Genomic DNA, 17255 nt, shown 5'->3' with positions numbered 1-17255 from the left:
GAGGCAGCGCAGGCTCTGCCTGTGGAGCCGGGGGGGGTTTTCCGGATCCACCATCATTTGCCCCAGAAGCCTGGTCAGCAGGGTCCCCCTCAGACATTCCTCTGTCACTCATCACCGAAATAGGTGAGCCAGCTCTGCTGCTACAGTCAAGGTCTGTCAGCAGAAAAAATAATGAATGCCAGGTTTGGTATAATTCTAACGCAGCTGGGTTCCCAGACGGGAGCTCATGTCGGACAGCACTGCCAAGTTCTTGCCATAAGGCAAAGTCCAAGGCAGTATCTCTGTCCATGGAAATCCCTTTTAAGGTAGTCCAATCTAATAATTCCCGAACTGAGTTCTCAGGAATGGAAGTGTGCATTATACTAAACACACCTTTCCAGACCGTTACCACAGTGTCGGTTTGTGAGCCGCTGTTCGCCATTTCTCAGTCACGTTGGACCTCCCGGTCCCGGGGGGGAAGGGGAACAGCGCACCTCTAGAGGAATTCAGCTTGGCTCGCAGCAGCAGGACACGTCAGAGAGTGCAGATTATGTTGGGCAGCACCAACTACTACCACAGGCCTGGGCCCTACGGTATATCACCATGTCCCACAGCCATAGGGAGGAGGAGGAGAGAAGATCCAGCAGGCAGGAATTGTGCAGCAAGATTGCTTTATTTAATTATTTTACAAACTCTTTTATAGACTTTTTTCTTCATAGTCTAATTGGACAAAGGATCAGCCACCCCTTGGGGGTGATTGGCTAAAATCCTAAAACATCCATTGTCAAAATATTTTTCTACTATACTGTAAACAAGGCTTCTCAAGGTTGCACGTGTTTCATTGTTTATAGAACTCTGCTACTATCTTCTGTGAGAGAGAAAAGTCTCTCATGGACTTACAAAATAGCAAGAAAATCCTTGCTAGCAGCATTTTTGTATCTACACACCGGCGCGGCATATTCTGTGTTAAATGCTTTAGAAGGGAAACTGAGTCATGAAACTGTTCATGTAGTTGGGGCAACAGGGGTAACTGAAACACAGCCTTTCTTCCAGCCTTTGAAATTTAAACTGGGGAAGCACTGGGTAACTCATCAATTTCTTTATATGCCTAACTCCCCATAACCATTCCTGGGGAGGGATATGTTAGAAAAATTGGAAGCCGAAATTACATTTAAAAGAGGGGAGGGGGTATGAGTTATCATTCCAGAAACTAAATTTGTTGAAGTTGCTGCACTTTTTATACAGGACAGTATATTTCAATGGGTGAAATCCCCATTGAAGTTGAACATGCTGTCAATCCAATTGTGTGGGCCAGTGATGTTCCAGGAAGATCCAAACAGGCAGAACCAGTGAGCATTGCACTCAAACCAGGAGCTACACTGGTAAGGCAAAAACAATATCCTTTAAAATTAGAGAGTCACAAAGGACTGGCACCTATAATTGAAAAATTCCTCCAGCATGGGTTATTAGTGTGATGTGAATCCAGGTATAACATGCCAATCCTTTCAGTGAAGGAAGCTGATGGTAAAAGTTACCAGTTAGTCCAAGATCTGAGGGCAATTAACAATATTACAGAGGACACACACCCAGTGGTTGCCAATCCATATACACTTTTGACCACACTGACAGATGAATTAGGGTGGTTTACTGTTGTGGACCTAAAATATGCCTCCTTCTGCATTCCTGTGCATAAAAAACACCAGGAGCTTTTTGCTTTTGAGTGGGAAAATCCTGAAACAAGAAGGAAAAGTCAGTTTACCTGGACAGTCCTGCCCCAGGGTTTCAAGAATAGCCCAACAATATTTGGAAACCAGCTAGCAAAAGAATTAGAAGATTGGAGGGGACAAGAGCCAGGAGGGGTTATCTTTCAGTATGTTGATGACATCTTGATTGCAGCTAAGACCAGAGATGACTGCATCTGATTCACTCTAAGCTTGTTAAACTTTTTGGGACAGAGTGGGTACAGAGTTTCCAAAGACAAAGCACACATCGCCAAGGAATCAGTAGTGTACTTGGGACTTGAGATCTTCCATGGACACCGACAGCTCAGCAAGGAACAGAAAGGAGCCATCTGCCAACTTCCAGAGCCCCACACCGTGAGAGAGATGCAAGCTTTTCTGGGAATGGTAGGTTGGTGTCGTTTGTGGATAGCAAATTATGGGTTGTTGGTGAAACCCTTGTGTGGAGCAATAAAAGCAGCTGAAAATGGCATTATAATTTGGACTGAAAGCACAAGGGCTGCTTTTAAACCGCTGAAACACTCTTTAAGGTCAGCTCCAGCACTGGGCTTACCAGACTTGACTAAGCCTTTTGAACTTTTTACACATGAGAGACTTAATGTGCCACTGGGTGTATTTAGCACAGTGCTTCAGAAGCCAATGAAGGGCTGTGGCGTACTTTTCCAATCAGCTAGACAATGTTAGCCAAGGGTGGCCTGGGTGTTTGAGGGCCATGAAGCTACTGTCATCCTGATTCAAGAGGCCCAGAAACTCACCCTTGGACAACATATTGTAGTGTATGTGCCACATGCAGTAGCAGCAGTACTGAAACAGAAAGGAGGACATTGGCTGTCCGGCAACCAAATGCTTAGATATCAGTCACTGCTGTTGGAACAGGATGATGTTACCCTGAAAACAACTTCTGTTGTTAACCCTGCCATATTTCTGTCCTCTGCCTTGACTGACGATGTGCCTGAGCATGACTGTTTGCAGACAATCAAGGAGGTCTATTCCAGCAGCCCAGACCTGAAGAATGTGCCGCTAGAAAATCCAGACTGGGAGCTGTTTACAGACAGAAGCAGCTTCATGAGATATGGTAAATGAATGACAGGTTATGCAGTAACAACCCAGGACAAGGTGATCAAGGCAAAGGCCCTGCCAGCAGATGTGTCATCGCAGAAAGCTGAATTGATTGCACTGACAAGGGCCGTAGACCTGAGCGAAGGAAAGAAGATAAATATATGGACTGACTCTAAATATGCATTTAGTGTTGTCCGTGCCCATGGAGCCATCTGGAGAAGGAGAAGGACTGTTGAACGGAAGGAGAGTGGACTGTTGAACGCTCAAGGTAACCAGATCAAACACGCTGAACAAATCCTTGCCCTCTTAGAGAGCATTAAAAGACCCACAGAAATAGCTATCATGCATTGTAGGGGTCACCAGAAAGGGAAAAACACTCCAGAATTAGGAAATCACTTTGCTGATGAAACAGCAAGAAGGGCTGCAGAAAAAGGTATTCTTGCAGTAATTCCACAAAAAAAGATTGATTTGTCAGGGTTCATCCCAAAATATGATCAGGCACACCACAAGTTAATTGTTTCTTAGGGCTGAGATCACAGAAAATGGATGGGCTGTTGCACCTGCAAATCAAGTTGTAGTCCCACCTCTAATCCTTCGAGAGCTAGCTCAAAGACAACATGAAAGCACACATTTCGGGGTTGAAAATCTTCTGAAACATTTTAAAAAGATAGGAAAGGGAATGACAGATATTGTACAACCAGTAGTGAGTAAGTGTGCAATCTGCTGCAAAAACAATCCTGATATGAGGAAAAGAGTTGTTTTAGGAGTAGCAAAGGCAGGGGATCTTCCTGGAGATTACTGGAAAATTGACTTTGTTGAGTTACCACACAAAGAAGGATACAGGTGCCTCCTGAGATTGGTTGACACCTTCAGTGGATGGCCTGAAGCTTACCCCTGTCGCACTAACACAGCCAAGGAAGTGGTAAAATTTTTGCTTAATCATATAATACCAAGGTCTGGGGTTCCTTTGTATATGTCCTCGGACAGGGGACCACATTTTGTTGCAAATGTGATTCAAGAGGTTAGCCAGATTTTGGGAATTGCTTGGGATCTGCACACACCTTACAGACCCCAAGCAAGCAGTAAGGTGGAACACATGAATGGGACTCTTAAGGCACAAATCAGCAAAATTTGTCAAGAGACATCCATGATGTGGGTTCAGGCCTTGCCTATAGCTTTGCTGAGGATCCGCATACAATCGAGGTGGAGGGATAACATCAGTCCCTATGAAATATTGTATGGCAGGCCATATCAAATTCCACATGTTCCAGGTGAAATTCACATGAGGGGAAAATTTGATTTGCAGAGATATCTAATGGCTTTAGGCTCCAGAATTACATTGTGTTATCCAGACCCATAGGACTAGATACCCCTGTACATCCCTTCCAGCCTGGAGATTGGGTCTATGTTAAGTGGTGGGACAGTGATCCTCTACAGGCCAAGTGGAGACTTTGCTGACCACCCTCACCGCAGTCAAAGTTGCTGGCAAAGGACCCTGGATTCACTACTCCAGAGTTAAGAAGGCTTCTGCTCCTGAAACAACTGAGAAAACAGAGCCTGATACAAATGAAGATGATGTAGTTTAAATGATTTTTTCCTGTGCTTATTATCTATACAGTTGGTAACCCTGGCTCAGGTTTGGAACTAAATTTTAGTCCAAAGTATTCTAGTCCAAAGTATATCCAAAGACATTCATTTGGATACAAAACTAATAATTGACATGTAAACTGAAGTGAAAAGAGCAACAAAATTTGTTTACAATTTGAGAATTAATTTAGATCTTACATTAGATAACATTCAAAGCTGAATGTATCTTCCACACCTGTTGGGGTCCCTCCCCCTTGCCATGTAGCCCTGGGAGAGGGGCCCTGAGGGGAGAGAGACGGGGTTTCCCTCGCCCCTGGTCAGCCTCGCTCGCCATTGGTTGGTTTGTGTTCCCCTGCGCAGGGAAGGACCCTTGGGTCCCGCGATTGAGCAGCTCCTCAGGAGAGCCCGGCCATGCGGCTGGAGAAATAAACATCTCTGAAACATCCATCAAGAATCTGTCCATATATATTTCTTTTCCACGGGACTCCTTGTTTGTTATGCGTGTTACAGTATCCCTGCTGCAACATAATGGTAGAGAATTGCGAGCAGAACGATCCCCGATCCCTAAGCGACTGGTGTGTGAGTAAACCCTAGAAACTTTGGATTCCTCTTCTTGTTTTGTTTTGCTATTCCATATCTAAACTATGGAGGAACTGTGGGAAGACTCTTGGCTCTCAGAGCTGCATATGGACATTTATCTTAAAATTAAAAAGATTCTTGAACAACGATTTGTAAATTTTAGCTTAATTCAAGCTCAAAAAGAACTGAAACACTTCCTGGCATGGTTGTTTAAGAACTTTTTCTGTGTTTCTTGGGATCTAATTCTTACCAAAGACTTTTGGAACACTGTTTGGACACAGTTAATTTTTGAGTCAAAATATATGCCGATGGAAGAATATTTTCGTGAATATTATTTAATTACCGAGACTGTTGAGCAATGTCAGCTGTGTCCTGGTGAAGGGAAGCCTGGCTCAGGGACTGTGCAACCCAGGCCACGTGGACCAAGCCCTCTGCGAGCAGCAGTGAGGCAGTTCCCACGCGTGGGCGGAGCCACACGAGCTGCAATGTCAGTGGCGGAGAGAGGCGCGGAGGGAGCGGTGCGACCCAGCGGTGCCCGCTCAGCCCCGCACAGCGCGTGATGGAGCGAGCCCCGTGAACGCCCGGCCGAGAGGGGCGGCGCGCGGGCGGCGGCTGGCAGCAGTGGAGCGGAGCCGCACCTAGCCAAAACACGCACTGGAGCAGGGCGCGGAGGAGTCATCGCTCCAGGGCCCAGCTGAGACGTGGATGCAGTGCTAGGCAGCGGCAGCGAAGCTGTGACCAGAGGAGGCGACACATGGAGAACTGAGCGGTGCAGCCCAGCCTGGCCCGCGCGGCCTTGAGTGTGACCCTGGGAAGAGTGCGCAGGCACGAGCAGCTCCGGCGGCCCTGGCAGCACTGGCAGCCCTGGCAATTCCAATGCGGGAGTGAGCGAAAGAGAAAGCAAGAACGCAGCAAGACAGAAAACAGCAGCCACTCGGAAAAAGGAAAATATCACCGTAGCTAAGGTTTTAGGAATAGTAAAGTGGTATAATGTTAAACAAAATTATGGTTTTATAACAAGGTGTGACAACCAGCAAGACATATTTGTTCATAGAACTGCTATTAAAAAGAATAACCCTGAAAAATATATCCCAAGCTTGGGAGATGGAGAAGTGGTAGAATTCAAAATTATACAAGGTAGAAAGGGGTTACAAGCATTGCAGGTCACTGGGCCTGATGGTGTTCCTGTAAAAGGCAGTATATATGCTAAAAATCGTAGTCATGTTAGACAATATCTCCATTGTAGGCCCCCCCCTACAGTCTCCCTTTCCTAATCCCACCTTTCCCTTTTACGCTATATCCTATTATCCCCAGTGTACTCCCAATCCGTTTTTTCATCCATGGTTTCCCTCACAAAACCATGCCTTTGCCAATTGTTTCCCCAAAAATCCCTTTCCTATGCTGAGTGGGGGATGAAAAGGGGGAGGGAAGAAATTAAACCCTCTCCTGCATCGGTTTCCCCACAAAGCATGCCCGGAGAGTCCTGTCTCCCTTCTGTCAGCATTAAGATGTTCCACAGAATCTGTATGGACATTTAAAGACTCAGTAGAGTGGCTTGTTTTGTTTTGAAACTGTCCTTGTTGTTTTCAATGTTAAGTTTTACATCTCCTTTTATTAAAAATAAATGGGTGAAATGTCAGGGTCCCTCCCTCCCGCCATGTGGTCCTGGGAGAGGGGCCCTGAGGGAAGAGAGATGGGGTTTCCCTCGCCCCTGGTCAGCCTCACTCACCATTGGTTGGTTTGTGTTCCCCTGCGCGGGGAAGGACGCTCAGGTCCCACGATTCAGCAGTTCCTCAAGAGAGCCCGGCCATGTGGCTGGAGAAATAAACATCTCTGAAACATTTATCAAGAATCTGTCCATATATAATTTCTTTTCCATGGGACTCCTTGTTTGATATGCGTGTTACAGTATCCCCGCTGCAACACACACCCTGGTTTCATGGTTACCAAACTGACCCTGAATTGAAGATTGTTTATAATGATTGTAATTATAATACTTGTTTATAGATATATACTGCTATTAGACACATATTATTAGTAGATATTTAGAATATTTGGAACAGAATCTCAACAAGATAGAGGCCTTGTCAAGCCTCCTAAGGGGGGGAAATGATGCCTTAGGTTTTAACTTTTATATTTTTTGAATTCTGTACTGCTTGGTGTGTGACTCTGAAGTTTCTCGTAGCCTGTTAATTTCTGCTCTCTCATGCTAGGCAGACATAACAAAGCCTCTCTGGCCCTGCTTTCCAAGGACACCAAGACTGTCCTAGGCAAAAAGTATAAACCAAAGAGCCGCTAAGGGAGGGGGCAAGCTGAGGGGAAAACGGAAGCTTTAATTGGAGAATTAACCCTGCTATGCAAATGAACCAAACCTATAAAAGGGTGAAGAACTCATGACCTGGGGTCCATCTTGGGGTCCATTTTGAGAACAGCTTCAAGCTCCCCAGGGTGTACCTTTGAAGGCCTTTCAAATAAATACCTCTTTTAATCCTTTACTCCTGTCTTGTCTCTGTTTCTAGGAGGCCTCTCAAGGCATCAGTTTTGGCCGGTTTAGGGGTCCAGAAAGCAGGAACCCAGTCACGGTTGCTTCTTTTATCAATAGCCTGGCATCCTCCCTTCCTGCTTTTAGCAAGCACAGTAAATGTTAAGCAAGCAGTATATATCATTCAACAGGCAGCTCCTAATATATTATCTCTTAACTCCTAGTTCCCTTGTATCAGGGGGACAGGAGCTGCAAGCAGGGTTTCCCAGGCAGGGGGAGCAGGGAGAATTTCACCACCCAGCAGCTCTCTGTGAGTGCTGGATGGACTCTGGGCTGAGCAAGGTGGGAGATGTGGGTGGTGTTCATGTCCCCAGGAACTGCTGAAATGACAACTTGCAGCAGCCATGTGTGTAGGTGTCTGGAACCAGCTCTAATGCTGGCAGCCACATGTGAGCTGGGAAATGAACACCAGCAGGCTGGAAACAAGCCCCAGAAATTGATTAAAACGGGATGGACTTCTCCCAAGCATCTAAAAATCCCTTTTGGTTTTGCTTTAGGAATTCAACACTGAAGTGATTCTCAAGGTTTCTTTTATTGTAGCATTTCTTTTAATGTAGCTTCGGTGAGGTGCTTGCTCAGTACCTTTATTGCAGCCACTGTTGGCTGAGCAGCTGCCCCTGATTTACCTGTGAGGTCCCAATTTCTTCACTGCTTCTCACAGCTCATACAGTAGCTGGAATCCCAGTGGTGCAGTGATGCACTGAAACTTCTGGATTAATGCTAAGTCTGGCCAGATGATTTTTACAAGGTTAACTTCCAGTGAATCTGTACCAAAAAATAGAGGCCCTGAAGCACAAGAAGCTGTGCTGCAGGACCTGGTGGCTTTGGTGGCCTGTATCTGATAAGGTGTTCCCCTGCTGTGCTGTTGGTGCTGGCTGTCAGAGTGGTGGTGATGTGCAGATCCAAAGAGCTAGAGTTAAACCCCACTGAGCCATTTTGGAGCAGGTGGGCGGGACTGAGGCAAAGCTGCTCAGGGATCAAGGTAGGAACTGAAGCCTTCACAGGGAAAGGTGTCTGATCAATCACAATCCTCTGCTTTTCCTTTGACAGCAGCTGTCCTTGGTCATTCCTGCTGTCTGCAGGGAGTAAAAATTCCCTTGAGGATTTGCTACTGGGAGCATCGAGATCCATTTCCTGAGAGGAGTCCTTGAAACACAACTGTGAGAAATGAGGATGCTGCAGCTGGAGCGATGGGAATGGTGAGCCCATGGAGAGTGAATGTTGTCTGGTGAGTCTCCTGATGTCCCTGATCTGATGCTGTGTTATCACCAAGTGACCTCATTGTGATTTAAATTGTCTCAATGTGCACATTGAAGTACAAAATGCCTGTGAGAAGCTTCATGTTCCCAAAGGAATGCTTTAGGGATGTGCAGCTTCTGAACTACACAAATAATTCAGATTCCCACAGAAATCTGCTGGGCCGTGGTTCTGGGCCAGGAGTGTCAAGAAAGTAGCATCTTCAGTGCCACCTCAATAGTTATTTTCCTTGGAGCTCTCAGAATCAGGATGAAATGGTGTTCATGCCCCACAGGCAAAGCACGGAGCAGGATCAGTGCTGTAACTGTGTCTTTTCCTGCTCTCTGCACTCTCTCAAGGATGTCCTGGAGTGCTCTGGCTCATGGCAATTTATTCTTTGTGTAACAGCTTCCTGTGCCTGCCTGTTCAGCTGGGACAGTCCCTGGGCATCCCATGGAATCCCTGAGACTGGAGAAGCCCTATGAGACCATCAGATCCAACTGCTGCCCCAGCACTGCCAGGGCCACCCCCGACTCACATCCCCAAGTGCAACATCAGGAACCACCCACTAAGTGACACTAAATGGGGTGAGGGCTGCAGGTACTGACAGTCTCATTGCTCACTGGAAGTGGGGCTGGGGGTTCCCAGAAGGCCTCCAACACCCCTTCCCAGGCATAATGGCTGCTCTGAAGAGCACAATGTGCAGGGGGAGCAGCCCAAAGCCAGGCTTGCAACCATTTCCATGTGGTTCAGGGGACCTGTGCCCAAAGCACATTGAACTCCCAAGCACTCAGCACCTTTTTCTGTGCGTTTTTATGCACTTTGAAACAGATTTCAGGATCTATCAGTGAATTGTCCCAGCCAGAGACCTTTTTGCTGACCCAAAAGTAGCTTTTAAACCCCAGACCCACAGGCCTTGCAATATTTTCCAGTAGCAGTGAAAGACACAATGGAAGATCCTGTTCAGTGATACAGCTGCCCACGAGTGCCAGATCAGCTGGGACAGCCCTTGCTGTCGTGTGTTTTCCTCTCTCAGAGGAGGGAAAACCACTTGGCTTTCCCATGTGGGATTGACTAAGGCTGTGAAGTGCAATCCAGAGCATCTCCAGACTGCTGGTGCTTGGGGCTGTGGTGTTTGGTGCTCAGACAACATTCCAGCCTGTCTGCTCCAGAGTTGGATGTGCATTTCCACAGTTGCTCCGGCTGGGTATCCACCCACTCAGTGCTTCTCTTGATGAAACCCCAGGACCAACAAGTCCCTAAAGCTCAGAGAAGAGAAGAGATGAGTTCAAGGGGAGAATATTTCCATAAAACACACAAAAGGGATATTGGAGCTTTTTCTCAGAGCAGAATTTCAGTTATGTTCAGAAGTACCGACTCAAGGAAGGTCTATAAAGTAAAATCTGCATGGAATGATACAGGTGCATATCCACAAGGCAGGAAATATTAATTACTGGGGGGTTAATGAATGGCATGAACTCTCCTGGCTCTGCTCAGTTTGGGTTTCCCTCAGGCTGAGGCAGCCAAACTGATTCCCATGGGTGTCACCACAGCCACAGAATTCCATCAGCAATGGTCAGAGATCATCCAGATCACCACTGGCTGCAAAGAGCTGGATAAACTGCTTGAAGGTCAGCATTATTATTTCTCTTTCCTGCTTAACCTCAATTATTGGGGTGGGGTTTTCCCATGAACATGATCCTTCCACAGAACCATGTCAGACAAGTCCTGGTTGGATGAAAGACCTCTAGGACTGCTCTTGAACAACTGCTTTTATTTTAAAAGCTGCAGAAATAGTTTTTAACCCTTTTAGTCATGATGCAAGACCAAGAGCTGTCCATTTTTGGATGTTCCTGGTTTATTTAAGTCCCTGATGTATTTAGGGAAAACAAAACCAGGTATCACCATCTCCCCATTGCTCTGGTAATCCAAAAATGAAAACAAGTAATTTCAGCTCTTCAGTGTCTTCAAAAACATACCTGAACTTCTTATCCACAGCATGAACAACCCTCAGGATGACAACCACTTTTCCCAGTCAGTTTTGAAACTTTCAGCCAAATAAAGTGTTCAACTATAAATCTAGTATTTCATATGTGGTGTATATATATATCTCTCTCTATATCGATGTAGATATCTGTATCTTTAGCATGTGACCTTTTAATTTCTATTGTTTGTCATTATTGTTATTTTCCCTTCAGGAGAAATAGAAATGGGGTCCATAACAGAGTTATTCAGAGAATTCCATACTGGGAAGACTCAGCTGTGTCACAGCCTGGCAGTCACCTGTCAAGTGGGTGGTTCACTTCATTACAATCCAATATTCAGACACCACAGCCTAGGGATATTTGCTATTTTGGGCACTTTCCTTGACTTTCGAGGTGTTTACTCTCTAGAGGTTGCTATTCCATAAAATATTAGAGGCTTGGACTTAATTTGATCATTTTATTATTATTATATTTATTATCATTGATAAACTTCTCAGCTCAAAGTTGAGCACCTGTCCTCTTGTGTGGAATCATGGAATCCTGGGATAGTTTGGGTTAGAAGGGACCATCCAGTTCCATGGGCAGGGACACCTTCCACTAGACCTGGTTGTTCCAAGCCCTATCCAACCTGGCCTTGAGCACTGCTGGGCAGCCACAGCTTCTCTGGGCAACCTGTGCCGGGACCTCACCACCCTCACAGGGAAGAATTTCTTCCCAATACCCCATCTATCTCTACCCTCTGTCAGTGGGAAGCCATTCCTCCTTGTCCTGGCACTCTGGTGTGACAGGTAATACAACAAAGGTGTCAGAGATGGGGACCAGGAATCCTTCCTCTCACTTTTCTGCACTAAATGGGACTTTAATCACAATAACTTGGGATATTATTTTTTCTATGACCTTGGTAAGGGTATGTGGCAATATCTGCTGTATTTATGGATACTTTATTCCCTGGTCATTCCTTTCCTTCTCCTTTAGCTCCCCATGGACTGTGGGGGTGGCAAGGCAAAAGCCACATCCATGGACTTGGAGAGGACCTTCCATCCAGAGAAGCTCCTGGCTGTGGCTGAAAGGTGTGTGAGTAGAAGACAGGAATATATTGACTCACTACTGAGTTGGAAGACGTTTTCTGCACTTCCTGGAGGTTGATTTGGCAGGTGTTCCCTTTGGAAACCACTCTTGTTGCTCTTCTTCTCCCATCTCTGTTGCTCTGTCCCCATAGCTCTCATGTCATTGTCCCTCAGCACGAGCTGATTTCCCTCTTTTTTGCTACTGGAAGGGAATGGGAGCTTCCCAAGCAGCTGGGGGAAGTACTGGCTGGATCCTGTTAGCTCTTTCTGAAGGGAATTTGATCTAATCCTGCTGGCTTCTCCTGCAGCAAGGAGTGCTCCCATGTTCCCTGTCACCAGGGAATATTTGGCAAGCAAGCAAAGGAGAGGAAGTGAAATGACATTTGCAGCAGGCACAGGTCTGTCTGTGCTGCCCACAGACAGAGTGTCCTTGGAATCATGGAATTGTTCAGGTTGGAGAAGCCTTCTGAGATCACGGTGCCCAACCGTTCCCCCAGTGCTGCCAAGGCCACCACTGTCCCATGTCTTCAAGTGCCACATCCACACGGCTTTAAATCCCTCCAGAGATGGGACCTTCACCACTGCCCTGGGCAGCTGTGCCAGGGATGGACAGCCTTTCCACTAAGAGACTTCCCAATATCAAATCTAAACCTCCCCTGTTTCCTCTTACCCATTTAAAATTATTCCAATTATTCCATTCTCTTTTCATCACCACATGTTGCATTTTTTCCATCTGTTTTTATCTCTCTCAGGGATGTGAGTTTTTATTGCCTTGCTCCGCCGCCCCCCTCCACAGCCCTGCTCCGTGCAGGCAGTGCAGCCCGGCTCCTCCACCCCCCTCCCCCCCTCCCACCCAGTTTGGCCGAAGATTCATCTGAGGCTGCCCTGCCTGGCAAAGATCATGTGACCAACAGCAATAAGTGAACTCCAGCTGCGGGGCCGGATGAGATTAACCCTTTTTTAGTGCTGTAAGTTTCCTCCAGAACAGATGAAGCCTGCAGACATCAATCCTCTCCCGAGTCAGAGGAAAGGGAAAGGTGACAGCAAGTGAAGAGAACACCAGAGAGACACACCAAAGTCAGTAAAGAAGGAAGAGCTGAAACCCTGAGGGAGGAGAAAGAGGAGGTGCTTCAAGCTCAGAAGCTGATATTCTGTTGTAAAGCTGTGGTGATGGACTATGATACATCAGAATACCCACTGTTATTTCATGAAAGCATGGGGGGTTGGAGCGTTCAAACTGTAATTGTGAGCAAAAGTACTTGTGCTGAAATAAGCAAATGACAGTAGCTGTAATTTGATGAGGACCCCTGCTCCCAGGGAAGGAGAAAACCTCTGTTCCTAGAGATGAAAATCATGAGGACCCTTACTGCCATGGGAGGAGGAGGGCCTCTATTCCTAGAGATGAAGATGCTCCCAGAGATAGGTGAAGAGAACCTTTGCTTCTGAACAGCTCATCCTTAAAATGGTACCCCATTAGCTCAAGATTGGACCCTCGAAAGCAGTTGTGGGGAAAGTAAGTCAGGGGAAGGGACTTTCACGTGCAAGCAGAGAACCAACCCGGGCGCCTGTCTTGCTGTGACATTGAAGCCACGAGAGAACTGTTTCTTGTGGAGATGTCTGCATAGCATGAGCAAGAGAGACTCCTCTCCCTAAGTGAGCTGAAAAAGAGATTATTATAGAGGTGGTAAACTGACTGGAAATCTCAAGGGTTGTCTTTTTACATTGTCAGTGGGAGAAGGGAGAAAGGTGGGGGGAGGAGAAGTGTTCTGAAGGTGTGGTATGATTTTTTTTTTTTTTTCCTTCTTTTAGGTCTGTTAATAAACTTTTTTATATTCTTTTAAGTTTTGTGCCTGCTTTGCTTTCTCCTAATTCTTATCTCACAGAAGCAAAATAAGTAAGTAATGGATATTTTGAACCAAACCACTACAGGGGTTCAAAAGACTCTTTTATATTCTGCAATATTTATCTCTAACTTGATTTAAAAGAATAATGTGGTATCATTGTGATTTTAGTGGGTACATTTTAATTGGTTACTTGAAGCAAATTGTATCCCTTGATTTGAGCTGGCAGCTTTTCTTTATTGTCTCTTCATTCTTTTAATTCCCTTTAATTATTTCTTAAGCAATTACTGTAATTAAGATATACAATAAGGAGAACAGCATTGCTGCCCTGCTGGATTGGAAAATTCAAGTCCAGTTCCTTGAAGAGATTGAGACAGGGGAAGGGGAGCTGGGCCTCAGGCTGGGTTTTGGCAGTGGGAATTCAGTGAGGAGGCAAGAGGGGAGATTTCCCAAAAGTGTTTAAAGCCAGTTCTGCTGGGTGTGGGTGCCCCCACCCCAAAAAATGATCCTGGTTAAAGGGGACTTGAGGAAGCAGTGGGATGTGCTGGGGGGCCTGTGCTGGATCCCCCAAACCCTGTTCAGGGATGCTGGGCAGTGTCAGTTTCACAGGGACATTATGGAGGGGCTGTGCTGGGACCCCTCAAATTCCAGCCAGGAATGCTGCGTGCTGCCAGACCTTTGGGATGCCTGAGAGAGGCTCCACTGCCTGATCCGGGTAGTTTTCCCATTATTTTCTGATGTGCTCAGCCCCTGGAAGCACTTTATAACCCCACAAGATGGAAATCCCCTGGGAGCAGTTGGAATCAGAGCTGATCACATAAAAACACATCCAGGAGAGGAAATTAGACATGTGTTCCTACACAGATTCATTTTTCCCAATGTGTTTTTAATTTAAAGCAGAACCCTTCTCCTCTCCCCACACAACCCAACCCCCCTACCCCTTCTTCCTCCCCCATCCCTACCCTGCTACCCAACCCAAACCCCCTCTATTCCCCCTCTACCCCTCCTGTCCACCCTCCCTCTACCCTCACCTGGCCTTTCCCTTCCCCTATGGATCCTGACTCCCCTCCCTGTTCTGGCAGAACAAGTCAGTGAGAATCCAAGAATGGTTGCCACTGAAGCAAAAGCTGGTTTTCAGCAGAAAATGCTGTTTCTAGAGTTAAGATGAAAATGTGAACATTTTATTATATTGAATTACTTTTACAGACTGAATTTTACCTTTATCTGCCTAAAAAAACCCGTATTTTTCTATTTTACAGAGAATAAATTGAGATCTGCAGTACTCACAGTCACCCAGAACTGAGACTGAATGGAATTTAATCCTGGATTCCTAATGAACAACTATAAAGCATTTTGACAGTTAATGAGATAATCTGTAAATGAATAACCACACAAATAAATTTTAATTAAAAGTGAGATTGTGTCTATGAGATTTAAAAAGTTACCAACATTATTTCTGTAGAACTGAAACAACTATTTGTTATTCTTAGGTATTAGTGCTATATTTTAATGAGATATGGTATGAGCTTTTTGCATGTTGCAGGTTTACAAATTTTGGGCTTAAATTCCTTGTTACTTTTGCTTGTTTCATTGAGCAATGCAGCTACTCCTTAGAACATTAGTACCTTATAGACATGAGATATCATAATAAATAAGACAAATATAAAGACCTGTGAGGGATTACTGACAAAAGATAATTCATGTGACTTTATATTAATCCAGAGAAGCAGTAAAAGAGACTGAGCTTGTATGATAAAGAGCATTATAACAATTTATAAATTGTTGTAATTAAGACACGACTTAGTATTTCAGAACTCTTGAGGTATATGAATGTATAACCCTCTAATATCTTTTTAATTAAAACTGCAAAAATTTCTGCTGAGATTCTAAATGTTAAAAAAAGAGCAGCAGCCCTACTGCAGCAATACACTTTTTAGAATATGATCTGTAGTTCATGAGACAGAGCTGAAGACATCTGCATAACACCATGCACATGTCAGCATGTCCCGTGCCTGTGTGAGGAGAAGCAATGTTCCTGTCTCTCACCAGGCTTAGCAGAACACTTACCTGGCTGTTAGGTTCCTGATGGGAGCAGGGTTTCCTTTCATTTCTAAATTTCTCAAAATAAATTTTATTTTTTTAAATTGCATTTCAGCCAATTCTAACTGTGTGTGACTACATAAAAGATCACAGAAATGCAAAAGCATTGTGCTTATTCTTTCCATGTGCCAGGAAACAGTGTCTGGGCTGTTTGTGGCCTTCTTGTCCCTGCCCTGCAATATCTGAATTGAGTGCCAGGCTTCAAATGGCATTGCTAAACTGGGGAGCTCTGCTTGGTAAATGGTCAGTAGGATGACAGGAGAATCCCTTCTGGTTTGAGGTGGGGAGTGAAATAGAATTGGTACCAAGGAAGCTGCCTCCTGAGAAACATGGATTCGATAATTTCATTAGTATTGAGCAAAGATTTAATGGCATAATTGAAAGAAAGACTAATTTTAATACTTTTATGTATCTCAGGGTAACATTTTTATATGAAGTAGGTCTGGAAAAATTAAGTCTTTTTCATGCAAAAGCTGACAAGGATTATATTGATATTCTGTAGACCTGCTGTGCCACATAAGTTATCACTTCACTGTGCACATACTACTAATTCACTTGACAGTGTATGTTTTATGGAGGTCTTATAACTGTGACTTTTAATCTTTCTCATGTATGGCATTGTGAAAAAACAATGATGAAGTCTGTATTTGTATCAAAATTAAGAAACCACAGAGTGTGGAAAGTCAGATCAGTTTTCCCTATATATATTTTGCATAACTGCTGTATGTGTTACAGTGCACAGCTCATCACCAGAGCTGCTTACTTACCTGCTGTAGCCGTATTTGTATCAGGCTATAACCGCACTTTCCTTGAGTTGCTCAGGAGATTATAGTGCTCTTGCAAAAAAAATGAAGTAAAATCTTTTATAGCATCAACAATATTTTTTCCCGTTACTTTCATAGTTCCAATGCTTACATTTCATTCTGATAACTTACAAGATCTTTATCTTGGTTTAGCTATAAGAAAGAAAATCAGGTAAGTGCAAAAATGTGTGACAAGTGGCCATAAATGCAAATGTACTGACCTCCTTAAAAAATGAAAGATGCGCCTAAAAGCTTCCTTGAAGCAGTGCTCCTGAATCTTCACATCAGCAAAGTGTTTGTAACTCTAGGCCCTTCTGTGGTAAACTTCAATTGGCAGGCTTCATTTGGGAAACCCTACAAAGGTGTAAGAAGTAAGCAAGGAAGTCTGTGTTTATATGGGGAGATAAAGCCTTCTCTGTTGCCAGTGTATATACACTATACTTAACAGTGTATCTGTGATAGAACCCCGACCCCCAGAGCAATCCCTTCCTGTTCAAGTTCTGAAGAATAAGAAAATTGGAAGTTGTGTGAGAATTGTTTTCTGAGAAAAATATCCATCACTTGGCTGCTGGTAAGATCTGACACCTAAAAAGGCAGCTGAGCAGTGATGGGTATGGGATTCAAGGTTACCAGAGCGCAGGTCTTTCTCAGGCTTCAGAGAAAAGCCAAAAAATGAAGGGCAACCAAGCCATTCTTGTCTGATATTAGTGGACTCCTGTGGCAGAGAACTTCCAAAAA

The sequence above is a fragment of the Corvus hawaiiensis genome, chromosome 9 (assembly GCF_020740725.1).
Source record: "Corvus hawaiiensis isolate bCorHaw1 chromosome 9, bCorHaw1.pri.cur, whole genome shotgun sequence".
NCBI classification, from domain to species: Eukaryota; Metazoa; Chordata; class Aves; order Passeriformes; family Corvidae; genus Corvus; species Corvus hawaiiensis.
This window is presented reverse-complemented; position numbering follows the sequence as displayed.